This window comes from Sinohyriopsis cumingii, chromosome 2, assembly GCF_028554795.1.
Source record: "Sinohyriopsis cumingii isolate HCF-2022 chromosome 2, ASM2855479v2, whole genome shotgun sequence".
In the NCBI taxonomy this organism is placed as follows: domain Eukaryota; kingdom Metazoa; phylum Mollusca; class Bivalvia; order Unionida; family Unionidae; genus Sinohyriopsis; species Sinohyriopsis cumingii.
Window position 1 is genome coordinate 82,049,833 of NC_142962.1, and position 19,843 is coordinate 82,069,675.

The window sequence follows — 19,843 nt, forward strand, 5'->3', positions numbered from 1 at the left end:
TTGCTATTAATGGACCACTGCCTGATTTTGATTTAACCGGATTCGCTCGCATAGTATCATTTGAATTCGCGGCAGGACTCCATCGCTGTTGCTATATTTGGATCGGTAGACACATGGCTGAAAAGAAGTGGCTGCCAATAGCGCTGCTACGGTATATGATTGATTGTAGCATGCTAGTTTCGTTGATTGTCAGTGACGCGATTATATCATACCGGGCGCAGACTGAAGTCTGGTTACCAGAACCGGAGCGTCTAGATAGCATAATTGATGAATCCAGAAAACACATTGATGCCGACGAGGAATATATCATCGAATGGTCCAGGAGGATATTCAACCAACGAAACCGCGAGGCAAAAGATCTCGGTAGAAGAATAATCGGTAAGTTCACACAAGGTGGAAAAAACTGCGACTACAAACGATATTGCTCACGGCTGATTATAGATGACGCAGAATATGATTTCGTAATCAAGGACGCAGTGGCAAAAAATAGATACGTGAACTGCAAAACAGCTTTCTTGTCCAATGGAACGAGGTTGGGTACAGTTGTTTCCTACAGCGATGGAGACAGCCCCGCGTATCCACATTTGAGGGCGTCTATGCTGGGTTACGCCGCTATCAATTTATTCTCGATGATAAATAGATTCCCCGACACCGCGGTTAGAGTAGCCGTTGATTCGTTTTATATAGACGTAGCGTATAAGGGAAACTTAGCCGAGTTTACTAGTCCGGACGAGAGTTGGGGTATATGGAGAATTAAAAATGAAATACGACGCGATTATTCCCCGTCAGCAAATGTCACCGTTGAGAACAACTACTTACGCGGTGATAATTTATCAGAATGGTCTAATGCACCACCGTGTTCTGATCCAATTTGTAGACACAAAACAGTTTATTTAAGCGGCTGTGGCGGGTCAGGAAAGACGACTCGGGCAATTGAATTATTTCGAACGCGGGCAAGTATAATCGTGCTTACACCGACCCATAGACTAGCGCGAGAGATAAAACAACGAAATGTTGACGCCGTTACTTATCACAGCTTTTTTCGATACAGCGGCGGTGAGTGGACTCCTGATCGAATGGGTGAAAAATTTATTCCCGACATTATCATCTGGGATGAGATATGTACTGTTTCGTTAGATACTTTACAAATGTTTCTTGAGTGGTTGCTGCGCGCGAATACAGCGGTGATCATGTGTGGCGACCATGGCCAACCACCACCATTTGTCGGCGAGGGTCCACATGATTGGTTAAGGGGTTTTGTGGACTATTATGAAGAAACCGATACTGATTACCGAGCACTTGATGAACAACTGCGCGAGGTTAAAAAACTAATCAGATTACAGCCGGATAGAGTTCAGTGTGAAATAATCCGCGAGGTAATTCCGGAAACGCCGTTGAATGAATTCTGGGAAACATGGAGACCAAACGATTTGATTGTAGCGAGTAGAAAGATAGTCAGAGACACACTTCAGCGGAAGTTGTTTGCGTTGCATAAGGAAAAGTTTCCAACGCGTCCAGTGCCGTTATGTTATAGACCCGCGGACACACGGCGGCAGAACATTGAAGTTGAAATTCCAGCCCCGACAGCGTCGGGGACAAAAAAACAAATTCTCGTGCTGAATGATATCGTGCTCGTTGATATCGGTGTCGTCGAGGACGCGCTACGTGCTGATAAATCCCCGTGGACGCTAGGATACGCAACAACAATACATTCCTCGCAGGGACTAACCATCACGGACACAATTGTTTGGATAGTTGATAATCGCATCGAATGGTCGAATCTAGTCTATCTTGCAGTGTCCAGAGTACGAAGGATAAATCAGCTTCGAAGAATTGTTATTGACGGAGCCGGTGACGGAGTCACTGACGAAGCCGGCGACAAAGTCACCATCGATGCAAGCGTCATTGATAGAAAACTCTCGGGTTACCGCCAACAGGATAAAAAAAAACAGCGGCGTTTTGATATTGATGCCGAATTAATAATCTCGCTACGACAACAACAGAATAATCACTGCGCGAGTTGCAATTGTATAATGCGCTGGCGTTATTCGGATAAAGACACTCGCCAATTTACCGTGGATAGGATTGATAACAGTCTCGGTCATGTCAAAAACAATGTGAGGTTGACCTGTCTTGAGTGTAATAGACGCAACGGCGCTAGTTAAGACCACGCGGGGGTAATTGAGTATCGTTAGGTATCACTTGTAGTTGCTCGCGTGTAAATCCGCGCTGAGGAGCAGTTGAATCCAGTCTATAGATCGGTGGTCTACCAGTTGATCGTGTTATCGTTGATATGTTATGTGTGGTAACACTCCAAATAGGATCGGTAGCCCTTTTTTTACCGCCTTCAAGCTCTCCTGGTTCATATAGATATCTAACAGTGACATCGCCAAGAATCGGCTTAGAAACGCTATTTATTTTTAATTTTCCGGGTATATACTCGTATTTAATCGCGTCGCTGGGCTTCATGTTGATTACTCGGGTAATCTCGTTATTTAACGCTGCAATTACACCTGGCAACCTTTTAACCCATTCACGAGATCGTTTTTCTTGGATGAATTCCTTCGCGTATTGATATCCAAATAACCGTTCAGCGAGAGTCCGATTGAATCGTTCAACAATTGCCTGATCACGATGTAGCGCAGTATGACCTCGTCGTATCGCGACGCTATGATGTTTCAGCGTTGATAAAACAGCGCCGCGAAATTCACTACCAGGATCAACTTGTAATAGATTTGGCCAGCGCAGAGGACCTCTTCGATAAATCCGCTCAAACGCATCGGCTACTTCAGTTGCTGACTTTGTTTTCAACGGTTCCGCTTGTTTGTATCGACTCGCAACATCAACTACGGTTAGCGCGTATTTGTAACCGTTGTCATGCGGCAGAAATAGTATATCAGCCTGATGAACTTCATTAGGTACGCTGACATCAAAGCGCGAGAAGTTGATTTGTTTAGGCGGTGGTAGATAGATTTGCCATATAGCCTGTTTGGATAACCAATTAGCCGCAGTGGTCTTTGTTACCTTTGCAGCGCTTGCAAGCTTACCAATTGCGGCCTTCCCCTTCCAGTATCCTCTCGGAGAATAATAGATGGAATCCATGTTGTTATTATAAACGCTAGCGTTTTCAATTACCAGCGCGAGAAGCTCCGCTTCCAATCATTAATTTACCTTTCATAGCCGATTTTACCAACCATGAAGCCAATTTTTCTTTGACGGATTTATCAGGAATAGCATTTAACGCGTGAATTAATTTTATATCCGCGATATGACGCTGTTGCAGATCGCTACTTTTGTAAGCAACATCATGAGCATGACACGCCTTATCGATAGCGTTTATTGGATACTCACCGGGTTTGGGCTGATTTTGATCATCGAGTCTAATATCTAATCGTGTTCCGGGGCCACAGTAGTTATATCCTGGGAGGTGTTTTTCTCCTGGATACTTTGCCCACGGTGTTCCGGGGAGTTTTGCCAATTTGGCTGCGATGTCACCTCCTCGCTTTTTTTTAAAACATCTCCGGGTCTAATAGAAATAAATCTAAATTTCTTTGTACCGCATTGTACACACTTACCAGTAAGCGCCGATCTGTTATTTCTTGTCGTAACGGTTGTCATATCATTTGTGCCAGTACGCACTCTACACTTCACACAATATAGATCCATAATTTATGTATAGAGATATGAATATAATTGATTTTTCGGCGACTAAAACAAGAGAACCAGTTAAGCATGTTGCAGCGTTACCAAACTCGATCCGGATGATTATCATCGGACCATCTGGATCCGGCAAGACGCAATTGTTACTCAATTTAATAATGAGATGGATGAAGTGGGATAAGTTGTATTTGGTTGCTCCTAGCGTAGACGATCAACGATGCTACGAGGTGTTGAAAGATTTCAACGAGAATGCATCAGCGATCGCTAAAAAAAATGTTATTGAGTTTATTACGGATATCAATGATGCACCGGGTATTGATGATATTGATGGCGACGTTAACAATCTAGTCGTGTACGATGATGTTATGTTAGATAATCAAAAAAACCCAGCTAGGATATTTTCCAGAGGCAGGCATAAAAACACTGACGTGATATATGTCACTCAACGATACACTCAGATTCCAAAAGTAATTAGAGACAACTGTAATATTCTTGCTGTGTTCAACGGCGTTGATACACACACGCTACGAAATATTTGGCAGACATGGTGCGGCGGTGACATGGACTTTAATGTTTTTCGAAACTTTTTTAGTCATGCTCAGTCGACCCCACATGGATTCGTAACGATAAATTTACATGATCCTCGCACACGATATCGTATCGGACTTGACCAAATATTCGGTTAGTTGTAAATAATTTTCATTGTAAATAACCACTTAGCAGCAGAGGGGGCGATGACATCGACGCGGTCGTCGATGTGCTTACCGGACGCTGACGACGCTGGGGATCGACGCGCAGAAGGTGTTAATTAAACCAAATGACGACGCGACGATCCCCCAACGACGTCGTCGTTTTTTTTTTTACCAGGCGCTGACGACACTAGATCGTTGAGTGCAGAAAGTAATAATTAAGCAAAATAACGATTGGACAAAATGTCCGATTCGCCCCCTCTGCTGCTACAAAGCATGCTGTAAGAAGATTTTTCATAGATTTTTTTTTTTTTTTACATGGGCCGTTCTTTGACACTTTATCTCTAGGGGTCAGCATCGACCCACGACGAATTTTTCGAGAGGAATCAGCGAATTATATCTACTATATCAATAATTTGTAGTAATTTGACAACTACAGGATTTTGATTTCAACGCCTCTTGGACAGTATCTAGCTAGGGATATGTTGCAACAGTAGGAAAACATAAAAAATAATTCGTCGAGCTGCTTTTGAGAAATTCACGGCTATATAAATGTGACCTGGTACAGCATATGCCGTGAGAATATTATATTTTACGTATACAGCTGGGCCCTTACGTATCCTCTTAAAGTATCTTTGACATGGGCCCTTCTTTGATATATATATATATATATATATATATATATATATATATATATATATATTCACACACATATAACACACACACACACACACACACACACACACACATATATATATATATATATATATATATATATATATATATATATATATATATATATATATATTAAAGTCTACCCACGAAGGATGTCCTAACGAATTTCTTCGAGAGGAATCGGCGAAATAAGTGGAGCATTTTCGGTACCAGATATGAAAAACCCACTTTTAGCATAGATTATCTCAATACCTTGTACTAATTGTAACCCTACTTAGAGGATTTTGATTTCGGCGTCTCTTAGACAGTATCTAGGTAGGGGCCCGTTTTAAAAGTAGAAAACTTTTAAGGAGAATTTTCGAGCCGATTTCAATAAATCCGGAGCTTAATACACGGTTGTTATAACGATGACCACTAGGAGATTGCCTCTTTTGTCCTTATCTGGATCCTACGGTTCTTGCCTAAATGACCGCGTGATCGATCTTTGTTTTGAAAAATTGTACATATGGATATGTTTGACTTCTACCCAACCCGAAAACACTTCTTCGGCGTCTGCCTGCGCGACGAGAATACGCGTTTGCCATGGTAAGGTGAACAAAGGTCGGCATTGTCAACCTCGGCAACTCGCATAACTGTGTGACCCATTGGATGGTTTTGGCTCGTGGCCATAGTAATTTTCAAAATTCCATGTTATGGCACAATGCGAAAACTCCAAAACTAATAGGTTAAAAGTCATAACTGAAATAAATAAAATGGATAAACACAAACACCAAAATATTTTATACTTAGATGGACACTTTAACAAAATAATATTATATAAAATTACTGATTACATCGTTACAACTATGAAGGCCTGTGGCCAAGTAAGAATTATAGGGAAATAATAGTAAAAAGGGGTGAGAGGAGGGGGCAATGAGAACTATCAGTAGTAGTAGTTACCCAAAAGGGTCTTTGCCCCGTCTGCCTCACGATAAGTAGATCCTTGAAATTCTTTTTTTCCCATAAAATCTTTTGTTTTGAAAATGAATATCTTTAATCATTTCTCTGTGGAAACTTAGGGAGAAAGGACAGGGACCTCCTGTGGGGAAAGTACGAGACGAGGAAGCCATGGGGCTAAGTCACATAGCGCTACGCGAAGTGAACAGGCTTATGGAAGAGTCAGGAAAAACACCCGCATGGAGGACATGGGGACTTACAAACCAAAACAAAACATAACCTTTGTCTCGCAATCATAACTAACATGCGTACAGTCACTCTGCTGTACAGGATAACCCAAACGGGAGATAAAGTATTTGGCAATTATTTGGAAATAAAACATGAAATAAAAGGTAGCCAAGTTCGAGGGAGTGAAGTATGGAAAAAAAAAGAGAATATGGAGCTCTCTAGAACACAGCTGACCCTATTCGGAAGACCAAGCCTATAGAAGACACTAGGAATGTAAATACCCCATCAAAATTTTGTAAAATTTTGTACCAAATTCTTTATTAAACGAAGAAAACAAGCAACATATCGAGGGGGCTTCAGAAACACATAAAACACTTTTATCTTTGGTTAGGTGGGGGGGGGCATCTGTCTGGTGCCCCCTCCCCCCCCCCCAAAAAAAATGGCCATAGTCGAGTGTCTCCGCCTTGCCCACGGCGTCGGCTAATACTCTCTGATCAGAAAATGTATGAAGGGCCGATTGCGATGCTAACTGCGCTCAAAAACGCATCGAAGCCTGGTGCGCTGATGTAGACGGCGATGTTTCTGCGCAGTTGCTAACTGAAACAGGTCGGATTACGGCATGTAGGCCATAACGGTGGGGAGATTCAGAGGCTCACAGACATACAGACCACGGCCTACAAAGTGCTCTGGCCAACCTCGCCCATTACGTGAAAAGTTCGTTGAGACCGCCAGTAGATCAAAATTCTCTAACGCAGATTCTTTCACTCCTAGGTCTGAGGTCTGGCGTAGTGGTTTAGTTAAGATTATAAAAAGAGTGGACGAAATGGCCCACATGTATATATTCTTACGGCAGATGCTCTGTTCGACTTCCTTTATTTAGTCGCGAGTTTCTCGAAATCGGCTCGACGAATTTTCTTTAAACTTTTTCTGCTGTTGGAATGGGGCCTTATGCAAACGGCGGATTCACCAAATGTATTACAGTATCAAAGATGGGTCTATGTACAAACTGTATAAACAGGGGACTATTAGGTCAATTGTAAATGTAACATAAACTCTTACGTCATGTGTTGTGCTCGACTAACGATATCTAGCCGAGAAGTTCTCGAAATTGGTTCGACGTGTTTTCTTCCACTTATTCTTTCTGTTATTTACATAATATCCAAGAGGCGTTGTAATCAAAATCCTCTTAGTAAGAGGTACAATTAGTGCAAACGTTTGATACAATCTTTCAACATTTTAGTGTTTTTCATACCCGGTACACATCGTTTTTTCCTATCGGCGATATTCGTCAGGACTTCCTTCTTGGGTGGACTCTGTCGCACAGACATAAAATATCAAAGAAGGTCCATTGTCAGAACTCTCTAAAGATGATACGTAGAGGCCCAACTATATATGTAAGGTGTAATCTTCTGATCGAATGTGTTGTGCCCGCCCTCTTTCAGCTAACCGGGAATTCGTCGAAATCGTCTCGACTTCATTTTCTTCGAAAGTTTCCTACTACTGGGACTGGTTACTCTTTACCGACTTTCAAACAGGGGTTGAAATCAAAATTCGCCGAGTAAGGGTTCAAGCATGGCAAAGTTTGGCTGCAATCTGTTCATAGATTGTAACGGTTTTAAATACTGCTGGTATCCGTAAAGACCATCTTAGTTTTCCGCTTGCATTAGACAAACACCGTCAAAAATGCTTTTGGGAGTCAAATATATCTCTGTTTAGAAGATATCGTACATTATTAAATGTCAAGATCATTTTAGTGGTGAACTGTAGGAACCAGATATGGACTGAAGAGGTAATCAGCTAATGGACTTTGTTACAACTATCATACATTATTCTCCAGATTCCAAGAAATCGGGTCGACGAATTTTCTTTAAACTTTCCCTACATTTGGAAGAAATCCCTAACTACATATTGTCCGAGAGGCGCTGAAATCGATATATTCTAGAAATGAGTTCAATAATTACAATCTATTCAATCGATCCAAATTGTGCTTCTTTTTCATACCCGGTGTTCATAGATTGCCCCTTTTTTCGCTGATTCCTCCCGATGAGATTCATCAGGACTTATTTCGTGGCTCAACACTATCCCCTAGAGATAAAATGTCAGTGAAAGGCCGATGTGAAAAAATCTATAAACAGGAGACATATTGGCCCACGTGTATAAATAAGATATTATCTTCTTGCCACATATGTAATTCCCCCCTCCCGTTATGTAGCCCCAATTTCTGGAAATCGGTTAAACGAATTCTTTTAATGACTCTGGCTTTTGTTAGAAAACATTCCTGAATAAAAACTGTCCATCAGAAGTTGCAGTCAAAATCGTTTAGGTACGGGCGTAATTCGCACTAACTATTATTGGATTTGACTCACACTGAGCGTGTTTCATACACCTACCCGTACGCTTGTTTACCCAGTTCCAAGTACTTCAAGCCAACATTTGATGTCAATTTAGGGCTTCCTAAACCCTAAGATATTTGAAATAATTCTTCTCTAAGCACATTATGACCACAAAAAAGAAATCTCCAATTTCACACTAGTATGGTTCTTTGTGGTTTCACGTTTACTTGAGTCATTAGTAAACTTTTCGAATACAAATACTAATATTTCGCGCCATACACAACAGGACGCGGCCCAAACATCTAACACAACTAATTAATCCTATTTCAAATTACTAATTATGTATACCCACCAATATCCTAACCTCTTACTCCACATAGTCCGTGATTTGTCTCAAGTCAGCTTTATATAGGTGGCACCAAAGAACACTCTGATTTCTCTAACTGGGTTAGAATAACACTAATGCATGCCCTGAAGGGCGTTTAATCTTCAGTAAGTAAATTATAACCAATTACTTATGGAACTGTGAATAAAGAATGAATACCCAACTGGATGTGAATATGGAATAATTACCTAAATGTATGTATAAATAGTTGAATCGGGAATAAGTTATTGATTACTTATTCCTTATTCAATCGGTAATTGGTTACTTATTCGTTATTCAATCGGGAATAAGGAATAAGAAATAAGTAACCAACTTGACGTCAATAGAATTTCATGTGTTCGGAGGCAGGTTACTAAACCTGTTTTTAGTTATGGATTTTTGCGGTCTTTGAGAGAAGATTGCGCCTGCATATTCAAAGAGCCGTGAATGCACATTATCAAGAAAGACAATAAACGAACAGCCCTAAATCTGCACAAATAAATTGCAGAAACCTTGTACATTTCAAAACTGCGAAATTTAGCAGGCGCAAAAATGTGTGCTAGTAGTAATTACTTCAGATTTATTGTTGAGGTCTAAGAATTTATCAAATTTGAAGGCAACTTTTTTTTTTAACATTTAACATGTATATTCTTGCTATGTTTTAAAATAACTTCCAGCGTCAAGTTTATTTGCTAAATGAAGTTTCTTTTTACACAAATGTCTATATAACCCATGATAATCAAATACTTTCATCAAACGTTGCTTAGTTTGACAAAATGCCATTTTCCCCACTGTTGACCCAAATTCACTAATGAGGTACAAATTAATGTCGCTAACAGGTTAACTCATTATATACGTTTCTTTCCTTAATGCATACCTGTTTGCTATATCAATATAGGTCTATCATTCCCCCAAAAAATCAATGTAAGCAATAAATAAAGCTTGGATCTAAAAATATGGCAATCTAAATGGTGTATATCAATACCTACGTTACTGTCGATAGTGTAATTACGAGCCGATTCTATCAGATAAAGATGGAAAATAAAACTGAAGATTGAATTAAAAAGTCTCTGAATCAATCGTGTATACTCTTTGAGAACTCTAAAAGCAAATTTTGAATAATTATACCCTGAACATTCATTGACGAGACTTCAGAATGTGGGTCGCTAAGGTCAGGATACATACATAACCCTTATTTACGCACGACAGTTTCTTTTTTGTGTAAAATGAGGGTTTTGGGGAGTACAAAAGGCGCTCAAAATTCACTTATACGTTTTATTAAAAAACAAACAAACAACCAAATAAATGATTATTGTCGATGCATAATTTTTTTTACGTGCCATATGTTGTGATGTTCATTTGTTATAAAACATGGGATACTTAGGTTACTTGGTCCAAATAATATGAAATCAAATTCAAAGGATTGAATAAACCCTTCGAAAATGTAATCATGTTTCATATATGTCTGAAAATAAAATCGTGATAAATCTATGAAGTAATATTTTCACAAATTTTAGCATAAATAATGCTTAAAAATATGTACGCTACCGATACATACGTGACAAAGATATACTAAACAACGGAACACGTGATGATAGCCGGCCAACTTTGCATGCTGAAAGATTTCATGCCGCTATCTTTCAATTCTCAGTATTTAAAAAAAACAACACAAAAAACACCAAGTACAACGAGGACAAGCCAGTAAATTTGATTATACTCTATGTACTAAAGCCCACCTATAGCTAAGCGATTCCAAGTAAAACTTTTGATTGACACTTACGTTTTTATTGGACAGGAATCAGTAAAAAAAAAGAAAGAGAAGATATGATACATTATAATATAGTGACCTCTTTGTTTACAAGCGATGTAATCACTGTGTAATAAGTACTGATACATACGTTACAGAGAGTAACGTATGTATTAGGACTTAATCCAGAACAAAAATGGTTGTCAGTGTAAAATATGAGTACAATTTAGATCTTCAGTTTAGCTCTGCTATACAGTTAGTCTTAAAAACTCAATTAATATTGGATACATTTTATAAAAGTTTTAAAAGTGACTATGAATGACATGAGTATATTCGGTAACTAATGGTTGAAGGACTAGCATAAGAAAGAACAAATCTTTGGTGCGAAGGTAAATTATAAACAAACTAGGAAAAAAATTCAATACAAAGGTAAATTAGAAACAAACCATGAGTATAAATATTTATTTAAAAAAATTAATTTCAGATATACTCAATAATTCACATGATAATTTCGTAACGTATTATCGATACTTACGTTATTAGTCCCCTACCGGTGAAACCGGGGGGGCTCTAGGTTTGCACTGACTCGTTCTTGTCTTATGTTACGTGTTTAGGCTCTAATAAACAGTAACTAGAAAAAAGCGAAGACAACAAGCTTTGTAAAATTTAACAAATATTTTATTTCCTTCGAAAACAACAAGGTAAAAAGGAAACAAAAATGGAACTTAGGGTTTTAAGAATCAAATCCAAAAATAATTCAAGAATAATCCAAGAATTAAAAATTAGAAGTCCTAATAATATAATGTTCTAAAGAAATTTGAGTTCAAGTACCAACGAAAATCCAAAATGGAAGATGATGACGCATACTATAGCTAGTATAGTGGGCTATTATGTCTACAGTTCTTTGTTATTCCACACACAATAATATTCCGGTGTTTGAATTCCGAATAGAATTCAAAGAAATGTCTTTGTCCAAGAATTCTGTATTAGCACTAAAATATTTCCAGGAAAACGAATTAATCTTTTAGAATTCAAATAATTTGAATAAAAATTAAAATGTAACTCCAAACTGGTCACAACAAAACGAACACCTTGACATCAAGTGCTTTGAAGCCCAAACTGACTAAATTATCTATAAACATCGGTATTAAACATGACCTCTGCACAATGCCGGTAAAACCAGAATTTCGAAATAGAGGCTGTTTACATCAAAAGTCACGTATTCCCAGTACGACCCTGACAAAACCAATCATTTTACTCCAAGAATAAGACAAAAATAGAAAGTTGTTTACTTGACTCACTGGTTTCTGACTCAAGGTCGGGAACTAGGTCAGCTTTAGGTGTTTACGACAAAGCATTGAGGTCAAACTAATTTCTGGAAAATGCCAAATTCAGTAAACAAAATTATATTACTTTGATATGTAATAATTTTTTTCAAAAAAACTTACAGACACTTCAGTTAAAGCAAATACAAATTAAATCAAATAGACATAACACTTGTTTATTTTAGAATGGCCAGAACAAGAAAGGAAATACAAAAGGCCTACAGGGAACGCCAGACGGCTAAAGGTCCGGTGTTCCTCCAAAAAGAGAGAGCTAGGCAAAGGCAATATAATCACAAGTAAGTAAGAAGAAAAGGGAGGAGAGAAACGTGAAAAATAAATTAAGAAATAGACTTTCACGGCTGAGAAAAAAGAAAGAAAAGAAAGCAACGAAAGCATAAGTGAACAGACCAGTGGTTATGATAGTGATATTGTACCAAGAAATGAAGAGCAGAATGATCACCTGATAGTAAGGATACCATTTATTACTAAAAGTAATAAAGGAAAAGGTTTCCAGATGATCAGGCGTAGGGCTCCTGCGCGTTCCCACAAAAATATAGGTATTCTGAAACCTTATGTTTCAAACCTGAGACGTAAGATAAAAGACAAGAAATAATAAAATTGAGCGACTAATTAAAAAGCTCAGTCTGTTGACAGCACCTAAGGAATTAACACCAAGTAAACGAGCCGTTGCAGATGTTGAAAATTTATGTCTGACCCCAAGAAGACGGAATCTTGTAAGAAGAAAACTCCTTGTATGCAATGCAGTTTTTCTGAAATAAAAGCGTCAGAATAGTTGTTTGAACTTCCGTGTTTTACACTACGACACATACGTTACCATTCTACGTTACAAAAACATTTTATAAAATACATTAGTTATTTTGTTTTATTTTAAACATTTCGTGAATTCACTTAATTAGGCATAACATTTTTAATCATTTTATCTTCCTATAAAATATAAAATAAGTCATAATGATTATATCAGATCAATGATCATGTGAATAATGATGATGTTCAACTGTCACATACAGGAGAAATAACTACAATGACGAAAGTACGTGTTCAATATGGTTAATCAAACATATTTGTAATAATTTCATGCCATATTTTCATGACCAAAAAGGAACCAAGAAAACTGAGTGAAAACAATTATAAATTTAATGAAAAGTCTCTTGTCGTGTGTATCTGATATATACGTTATATTTTTGGAGTGACTGGAAAGGCATACACATTTTAAACTTTCGTGATTATATTTTGAATCGGAAACTGTTTTTTATGGTTAGAATGGTATTAATTTGACAACTTAAATGTTTTTAATGTTTTGAATATTCATTATTATCCATTTAAATGAAATTTAAGATACGAGAAATTTTGGTAAAGATGCATTTTACTTTACGCACATTTTACTGTCATTTTTCATAACTCATAATAGCAAAACGCAATAATGTTTTGAATTAAATTTATGTTAAATTATCGCAAAATACCTAATTATACAAATTTCAACAATTTTCCTGGTATAATTATATTTGTAAATCATAAAAAATACTTTCAAATACGAGAAGATCTCTTGTAACGTATGTATTTTGCTTGAGAATTGAGGTTTTGAGACCATATTTGTGAGTAAACATAAACAAAATATGGGTCAATTGGTGTTGCTGAAATTTGTACAGTATACATTTCAGATATTTCTATGTAAAATAGGCGAATCAAGTTGTTGTTCCTAGATCATTTTTTTCTTCCATTTTTATATGTCTAATTGCGCCTCATTGGTGAATTTTTGTCTGTTGATGAAACATGTCAAAAATATGACTTTCATTTAATTTAATACTAGAATAGAATTTAAAGTAGAGAAAATTGCTTAACAAAATTTAAGTGCATTATTGGTTCTTTTCAAATTCATGAACGAAAACAATATTGGAAGACTTATAACCTACATCACACAGATGCTTCAAGTTGATCTTAGGAAACTGACGTTTATTGTTAATTTATGCCATCGGCTCATACTACAATCATAACAGTATTTCAGTCATGTAGAGCGCCATATTCCGATAAAATTTACACTGTGAAATAAGAAAATACGCTCGCTCCCCACGCTAAAACGCAACACTATAAATATATACCAGGATAGACAGTTATCCTATCACATATGGGTGGAAGAAACATGCTGTTAAAAATATTTATTACGTATTTAATTATGAAAATAATATAGCTACATATTCACTTGTATTCTTAAATAAAATGCTGAAAAAAAGACATTGAGCAAGTTGAAATATTACCACCTTTTTCTTCAGACCTACATGGGTGTTTTCGTTTTTTTTTAAATCCCTGGCACAAATCATTTTCTATGATCTATACAAATTGAGCATGGTAAAATAAAACGATATTTATCTTCTATTTGGCTTTTATTACAAAACATGCATATACGTTGATTAGGAGGGATGTCACGATGCCGACCAACTGTCTGGTTAATGCATTTAATAGATGGGTCGGTAAATCAATAGTTACATAAAACTGATATGGAAAAAGTATAAATCATTTGCTGTAGTGATAATTAAAATAAGCCTTTGGTGATTTATTTACAGCTAAATTCCAATCCTAGATTAAATTGTCTTTAAGACATTGTCTGAAGTTGAGTAAAAATACTTTTTCATCTCCTTTCGTTTCCAACATCCCGTGCGTGCCACGCAGAACCAAATCTATACCTGAATAGCGTGCCCTTAACTTTCGCATCCCATATCACTTTAACTTAATCACCCCAACTCGGATGCGGGGGGTCGTGGGTTCGATCCCCAGCCGAGTCATACCAAAGACTTATAAAAATGGTACTAACAGTTTCCTCGCTTGGCGCTCAGCATTAAAAGGTTAGTGTTAGAACTGGTCGGCCTGGTGTCAGGATAATGTGACTGGGTGGGACATCATGCTACATGTCTGCGGCATGATACCCCAGTGCTAGACATCACTTTAAAACTGCCACACTGCAGACATCGTAGCATGATATGACTGAAAAATTGTTGTAGCTACGTAAAAAAATCCAAATCACACACACACACACACACACACACACACACATACTCACCCCGAGTTTTCAGAATTAATAAATAAAGCATTGTCTTGGATACCGATTATTATCCATTCCGAGCAACAAGATCCGGTACTTAAATACACTTGCAGTAATAAGTAATACACAGTTTTGTCGTCACATTCTCCTTATGGTAAAAGGAATACGTTTGACTAGTAAGGTTCAGAAATCTTGTACCAAATGTATCACGTAACTTTTCATTGTATTTAACTATTCGTGCTCCCACATTTCAGCGGCATAAGTAAATACAGGTGTTAGTGCGTAGATTCTGGTAAATTTTGTCCGCGAATCCAACGGAAATCTCGCTGACAAATATTTATTGTAGAGGAATGATTTTCTAAGTATGACTAGATTATTAAATGCGAGATAGACTTTTAAGTTGTCGTTTCTTGCTGTTTTCATGAATTGTGCCAGTGACTTCATGTCATCCCTTACATTATGGGTGTAGTCTTCTGTAACGGGGTGAAGTATTGGCCATTTGATTTACTTTCTTAGGTTTTTACTCAAGCTTTTCCTGCATTTTGTTAATCTTTAAAGCTGATATATTTGGCAACTATTGGTCATGCCTTTGAACCATTTCCGACCTTTTGTGTACGTTAGATTTGTACTTGGTTATTTTAAGGACGTCCTGTTTGGATTTTCACTTTGTTCATAAGTTTTGTCATTGGGTTAATCAAATCCATAGAATATTAAGTTTATTTAGTCGGGACTGAGACTATAAATGATCACACTTTTTTATAGATGAATTAGGTCCTCATTTTCATTGAAACGGAATCTTCATTTGAATATCGCAAGAAGGTCGTCATCTCGTTTCGCTTTAATTTCTAAGAAGATAAAGCCATTCAGGGAAGAACAAAAATATATCTCTGGTAATGAACCATTTAAAATTATTTCGATAACTTTAACTGAATATAATCCAAAACTGAACATCGTTTGCTCTTTACAGAAGCGAGGGTTTACAGTGAATTTACCAGCCATGGTAGTTCAGTTGGTAGGGCGTCGACTCGTAATCCAGTGGTCGCAGGTTCGATACCCAAGCCAGCCATGATCGACTGCACCGACGTGTCATTGGGAATTTTATTCAGCATAATGAAGCAAATGTTTACAAATTGTGGTTAAAACCAAGAAAGGAAACCATAAAATAACATATGATCCGCCAAATACCTGTATCAATAACACTATTCATTAACTTCTTGATTGCTCCATACCACATAGTCAAACACCTAAAGAAGAACTGACTAATGAATTAAACGGGACCCCTACTCCATCCACCCCAAGGGTAAATAATTTATAAAACAATGATCGCTGGAAAAATACATTCCCATTTTCTCCAAACTTATAGATTGTGTTTTCTGCATCTGGTTTGTACGCACAAGATGGAGCCCTGTTAAAAGATTTAGAAAATTTAGTTCACACCTGTACGTTTGATGACTTTCTTATGTATTGTTACCCACACTTTGATATTGATTTTGATCATATACACTCTGATTATTATAATTGTCTGTGGTTGTTGCTGTTGTTGTTGTTGTTGTGGGTTTAACGCCATATTTCAGGACATGATAAACTATGCATGGCGGCCAGAATAACTTGTCGAGGAAGAACCCGGAAACACTCTGGGAAGAACCACTGACCCACGGGAAGCTACTGGCAAACTTTCTCACATACCTACATTGGCCGAGCCCGAGACTCGAACCCACGCGGACTGAGGTGAGATTGTAGTGATCTGTAAAGGCGAGCGTCTTAAAACACTCGGACCCCACCGCCCACCCCCAATCATTTGACAAACAATGCAAGGTTAATACACTTCATGTACTTATTACGTGTCAAAACAAGGAAAAGGAGGTCGTTATTCTTTTTAATGCCGTAATATTAAATGGCACAAGATGATTCTTTTTACTAAGCGTTTCCCGACCTCCATTTTATTCTTTTTTTTCAGAATGAAAACTCCATGTTGGCAGATTTTGTGAGGGTTGGATCACACATTGATACTTCATCTTGTTCACGTGACATAGGCCTACATCAGAGAATTGATTGAACGGATATTGCCTGTCTTCAATTCTACCGAGACTGTGTCTTTGAAACATGGATATTGCCCGTCTTCAATTCTACCGAGACTGTGTCTTTGAAACATGGATATTGCCCGTCTTCAATTCTACCGTGTATGTGTCCTTAAAACATGGATATTGCCTGTCTTCAATTCTACCGTGCCTGGTTCTTTGAAACCATGATATTGCCTGTCTTCAATTATACCGTGTCTATTTCTTTAAAACATGGATATTGCATGTCTTCAATAATACGGTCTCTGTCTCTTTGAAGCATGGATATTGCCTGTCTTCAATTCTACCGTGTCTGTGTCCTTGAAACACGGATATTGCCTGTCATCAAGTCTACCGTGTCTGTTTCTTTGAAACATGGATATTGCCTGTCTTCATTTCTACCGTGTCAGTGTCTTTGAAACATGGATATTGCCTGTCTTGAATTAAACCGTGTCTGATTTTTAAAACATGGATCTTGCCTGTCTTCAATTCTACCGTGTATGTCTCTTTGAAGCATGTATATTCTCTGTGTTTAATTCTACCGTGTCTGTGTCCTTGAAACATGGATATTGCCTGTCATCAATTCTACCGTGTCTGTTTCTTAAAACAATGACATTGCCTGTCTTCATTTGTACGTGTCTGTGTCTTTGAAGCATGGATATTGCCTGTCTTCAATACTACTGTGTCTGTGTCTTTGAAACATGGATATGGCCTGTCTTCAATTCTACCGTGCCTGTTTCTTTAAAACCATGACATTGCCTGTCTTCAATTCTACCGTGTCTCTTTCTTTAAAACATGGATATTGCCCGTCTTCAATTATACCGTGTCTGTGTCTTTGAAGCATGGATATTGCCTGTCTTCAATCCTACCGTCTCTGTTTCTTTGAAACATGGATATTGCCCGTCTTCAAACTACCGTGTATGTGTCCTTAAAACATGGATATTGCCTGTCTTCAATTCTACCGTGCCTGGTTCTTTCAAACCATCATATTGCCTGTCTTCAATTCTACCGTGTCTCTTTCTTTGAAACATGGATATTGCATGTCTTCAATACTACCGTGTCGAAGTCTTTGAAGTATGGATATTGCCTGTCTTCAAGTCTACCGTGTCTGTTCCATAAAACATGGATATTGCCTGTTTTCATTTCTACCGTGCCTGTTTCTTTAAAACCATGATATTGCCTGTCTTCAATTCTACCGTGTCTGTTTCTTTAAAGCATGGATATGCCCGTCTTCATTACTACCATGTCTGTGTCTTTGAAGCATGGATATTGAAAGTCTTCAATTAAACCGTGTCTGTGTCCCTGAAACATGGATATTACCTGTCTACAATTCGACCGTGTCTGTGTCTTTGAAACATGGACATTGCTTGTTTTCAATCCTAACGTCTTTGTTTTTTAAAATATGGATATTGCCTGTCTTGACTTCTACCGTGTCTCTTTCTTTAAAACATGGATATTGCCTGTCTTCAATGCTACCGTGCCAGTGTGTTTGAAGCATGGACATTGCCTGTCTTCAATTCTACCGTGTCTGTCTTTTTAAAACATGGATATTGCCTGTCTTCAATATTGCCTGTCTTCAATTCTACCGCGTCTGTGTATTTGAAACATGGATATTGCCTGTCTTCAGTCCTACCGTGTCTGTTTTTTATAACATGGATATTGCCTGTCTTCAATTCTACCGTGTATGTGTCTTTGAAACATGGATATTGCCTGTCTTCAACCCTACCGTGTCTGTGTCTTTGAAGCATGGATATTGCCCGTCGTCAACTCTATCGTGCCTTTATCCTTAAAAGATGGATATTACCTACCTTTAATTGTAACGTATCTGTTTCCTTAAAACAATGACATTTTCTGTCTTGAATTCTACCGTGTCTGTTTCTTTACAACATGGATAATACCTGTCTTCAATTCTACCGTGTCTGTGTCTTTGAAGCATGGATATTGCCTGTCTTCAATTCCACCGTGCCTGTGTCCTTCAAACATGGATATTGCCTGTCTTCAATCCTAACGTGTCTGTTTCTTTAAAACAATGACATTTCCTGTTTTCAATACTACCGTGTCTGTGTCTTTGAACCATGGATATTGTCTGTCTTCAATTCTATCGTGTCTGTGTCCTTGAAACACGGATATTGCCTGTCTTCAATTCTACCGTGCCTGTGTCCTTCAAACATGGATATTGCCTGTCTTCAATCCTAACGTGTCTGTTTCTTTAAAACAATGACATTTCCTGTCTTCAATACTACCGTGTCTGTATCTTTGAACCATGGATATTGCCTGTCTTCAATTCTACCGTGTCTGTGTCCTTAATACATGGATATTGACTGTCTTCAATCCTACTGTATCTGTTTCTTAAAACATGGATATTGCCTGTCTTGAATTCTACTGTGTCTATTTCTTTAAAAGAATAATATTGCATGTCTTCAATTCTACCGTCTCTGTTTCTTTAAAACTTGGATATTACCTGTCTTCAATTCTTCACTGTCTGTGTCGTTGAAGCATGGATATTGCCTATCTTCAATTCTACTGTGTCTGTTTCTTTAAAACATGGATATTGCCTGTCTTCACTACTATGTGTATGTGTCTTTGAAGCATGGATATTGCATGTCTTCAATTATACCGTGTCTGTGTCCTTAAAACATGGATATGACCTGTCTTGAATTCTACTGTGTCTATTTCTTTAAAACAATAATATTGCATGTCTTCAATTCTACCGTCTTTGTTTCTTTAAAACTTGGATATTACCTGTCTTCAATTCTTCCCTGTCTGTGTCGTTG

General features: G+C 37.8%; 1 long non-coding RNA gene across 1 annotated transcript in view; it reads left to right on the forward strand.

Annotated features, from left to right (window-relative positions):
- The window catches only part of LOC149805281 (uncharacterized), a 37,770-nt gene extending 20,249 nt beyond the window's left edge, over positions 1 to 17,521 (forward strand). Inside the window, exons 2-3 of the long non-coding RNA XR_016414832.1 lie at positions 12,143 to 12,253; positions 16,970 to 17,521. This is a non-coding gene — a long non-coding RNA (uncharacterized LOC149805281). The remainder of the gene's footprint in view (positions 1 to 12,142; positions 12,254 to 16,969) is intronic.
- Positions 17,522 to 19,843: the final 2,322 nt, after the last annotated feature.